The sequence below is a fragment of the Octodon degus genome, unplaced genomic scaffold (assembly GCF_000260255.1).
Source record: "Octodon degus isolate 3935 unplaced genomic scaffold, OctDeg1.0 scaffold00116, whole genome shotgun sequence".
Classification (NCBI taxonomy): domain Eukaryota; kingdom Metazoa; phylum Chordata; class Mammalia; order Rodentia; family Octodontidae; genus Octodon; species Octodon degus.
In genome coordinates this window covers 1,013,623-1,017,090 of record NW_004524692.1, presented here as the reverse complement: position 1 = coordinate 1,017,090, position 3,468 = coordinate 1,013,623, and positions in this window count along the sequence as shown.

Here is a 3,468-nt window from a genome sequence, read left to right as displayed (position 1 = left end):
GCATATTAGACCTAATCTAATTATAAATGGCTTTTTGAACCCTCCTTCCCTTTTTTTTTTTTTTTTAGGAACCAGGGATTGAACTCAGGCCCTTGAGCTTGCCAGGCAAGTGCTTATTCTACAGAGCCATTTCCCTGGGCCCAACCCCCTTATTTTGGATAAATAACAAATGAATTCCACATTGTTTGGTCCAGAAAGTCCATAGGTATTTTATAATATCTTTCCTCACTTTTTGATTACACAAGAGCTTGTTAGATGTTGGTCAACTCTGTCAACACCACCCATAGAATTATTATAGTCATGGACCACTATTGGAATACTTTTAGTTTCTTCTTTCAAGTTGTATCATTTCTATATTACAAATGGTTAACAACAAGGAGACATCATTTTGTCTCTCCATCTTATGACACAGATTTTTTTCCCTGCAACACGCTAACATTTCTCCCTTTTTCAGTTTTTTCTTTTGTATATCTGCTGGTACTTCTTCCTACTCTGCCTCAGTGTCCCAAATGTGTCTGTTTTGTATTATAAAAGAATACCCCCTGAGTTTTGGAGAAGCTAAAAAAAATTAACTAATGTACACAATAAGAGTTTTTATAGACCAAAACATTCAATCTGTAATTTTGACAAATAGACTTGAACTAGCAAAAGAAAATAAACAGAACTTAGATTTCACTAGAAACAACATCAAAGGCAAATATAATGTTCTAATAAAAGATATGCAGAAAAAGAGTCCATATAAACAAATAGACATATAAATGTATCTCCCACAAACAAGAATCAACTGCTTAACCTGATGCCTTCCTGATGACCCTAAGGATAGTCAATGTGTGAAGGAAGGCACTTGATGGGAACAAACTGCTAAATGCATCAGGATGGTGTAAGAGGCTCAGGTGGGCAGTACACAAGTCTCTCCAAGCTGTGCCAGGGTCCACTAGAGGCAGGAAATGGCTAAGCAATAAAGCCTGGCATGGAAAGGACATATGTGGAGGGCACAGGGGAGAACAGAGGGTCAAGCTCTCCTTCCCTCACTGGAAAGCCGACAGGGCCTAAAACTGAAAAATCACAGAAGAGCAATAGAAGTATATTTTTGCAGACAACAGAATTGGTAAGATGTGTGTAAATCTTTACCTTTAAAGAGGGAAAAACAGAGCCAATAAGATAGCTCAGCAGACAAAGCTCATGCTTAGACAAGTGCAAGGACCCAGGTTTGATCCCCAACACCACATGTTATGCTGGTCCCACCCCCAGGCATGCTGAGCTGGCAATCAAGTCTGGGAGTGATGGAACACAGCTGTAATCCCTGCACTGGGGAGGCTGAAAACAGGAGGATCACTATGAGTCTGATCTAGAAGTGAAATTCTGAAATCATGTAGACCCTTCCCTAAAATACAGGGGGGAAAAAAAGGTCCTCAACAGTCTCAGCAGGGTCCCATGCATTTCAGGGACCTTCAGACCCTCATGAAACTCTTACTAAATTCACTAGGTGAATCTTCTGCACACTAAAACTTGAGAAACACTGTTCAAACAAAAGGATTAGATCCTAAAATAAAATAGGGAAGTATTAATAAGAAAGAGAAATGGACATTCGATCTGGGGCCTCCTGGATGCCAGGGCCTCTTGGGTCCAGAGCTCCCCTGGGCTAGTATCTCAGGTCAAGGGGGCCTTCTAAATGCAAGGAACTGCAGATGGTAGTCATCTACCAATGCCCAAGAGTTCCTGCCCACTGCTGTGATTCAGGCTTCTGCTCCACAGGAGATGAGAGAAACACTGAGCTCAACTTACAGCACTTTTTCCATGCATGATGTGAAGAAATCACATCTGTACTTGGATCTCAGTTTCCCTGACTGTAAAATGAGGTGATTTGACAAGATTATCTTTAAGACTAATCTAACCTTCTAAAAATTACTGTGGATAATATCTAGAATGTATTCCAAAAATCAAAAAAGAAAAAAAAATCCCAAGAGAAAACTGGTGAAGACTATGAACAATTTATAGGGGGAAAAAAAATAAAGCAGATGAAAAGGCACCCGTTAATAATCAGAGAAGAAATCCAAATTAAAACAAAATATATCAATGTGGTCATCTCAAATCAGCAGAACTGTGAAACCTGGATGGTTCCAGGTACTGACAAGAACACTCTTCTACACACAGTACCTTCACATGCCCTACACACACACACACACACACACACACACACACACACACACACACCCTGCTCCTAAACACTTAAACAGTCATCAGAAGTAATAACTAACCTGTGCAGCAGCCTGAAAGGTGAATCCTGTCACCCTACTGCATTTTCAATGCTAGGGCAGAAATTCCCTGCCATCTCAAAGGCCTGGAACAAAGCCTACCTCAGAAGAAGCACTGTTTTCATACACCTTTAAACACCCTAAATGAATGTGTAGGTGGGAAAGAGGAATGGTGGGAGAGAACTGAAGGGAAAGGGGCTCAGCTGCAATAGAGGCCTTGACTTTCCTGTCACTGGTTCAGGCTGGGGAGGTGGTGCCTAGAGATTCTGGCAGCCTGAGGAAGAGGTACAGAGCTCTGAAACAGGTAGACATCTTTATTTAGCTGCTCCACAGCTCAGCTCAGCCTCGCCACTGCCACCTTATCATCTCTGCAAACATAAGTTCATAAAGCCCTGGCTGAGGGGCGCGCCCTCTGCCCTAGCCACGTGGTAGCAGCCTCTGTGCTATCAAGGTCATGACAGGGTTGAGGAAGCCTCCTGGGTGACTTCTTGTGCACACTCCGCTGTCCTGAGGCTTCCTCAGACATGGTCCACTGGGAAGGAGAGGCCAAGCTCCACACGGCACCTGATCCTTGTGAGCTTACGCTCATCACGCTGGGAAGATATTCCTGTCCCACTGCACAAATAAGAGAAGCAAGACTTGAAAAAATCTACGGGTGCCCTCTTTAATCTGGCTAGTACTGATGGAGCTGAGACTTTTAAAAAATATTAGTTAAACTTATTGGTACATCTTAGGTATACATCATGATCACATTCATCATAGGGAATTTGTGCTGTACATGACATATCATGATTCCTTTTTCTTTCTCCATTATGCTAACCCTTCCTTCAACCCCTCTTTTCTTCCATATTTACAAATGCTTTGTTTCCATTTTCTCCTTATTTTCTCAGGGTTTTTCCTTTTCCATTCCTTTAGTTTTCCCTAAATAAATAAAAAATTTAAAAAAAATTTTAACAAGGCCAGCCAAATAGCTCAGCAGATTAAAGCGGCTACAAGCAGGCACAGGGGTCAGAGGTGTGATGCCCAGGCCTGCCAAGCCAGCCCCGGCTCTGGGGTGTGTTGAGATGGCAATTGAGACTGGGTATGGTGGTGCACACCTGTAATCCCAGTTCTTGGGAGGCTCTAAACAGGAGGATCACTATGAGTCCTATCTAATAGCGAGACCCTGAATACCCTGTAGACCCTTCCCTAAAATTAAAAAAAAAAAAAAAAA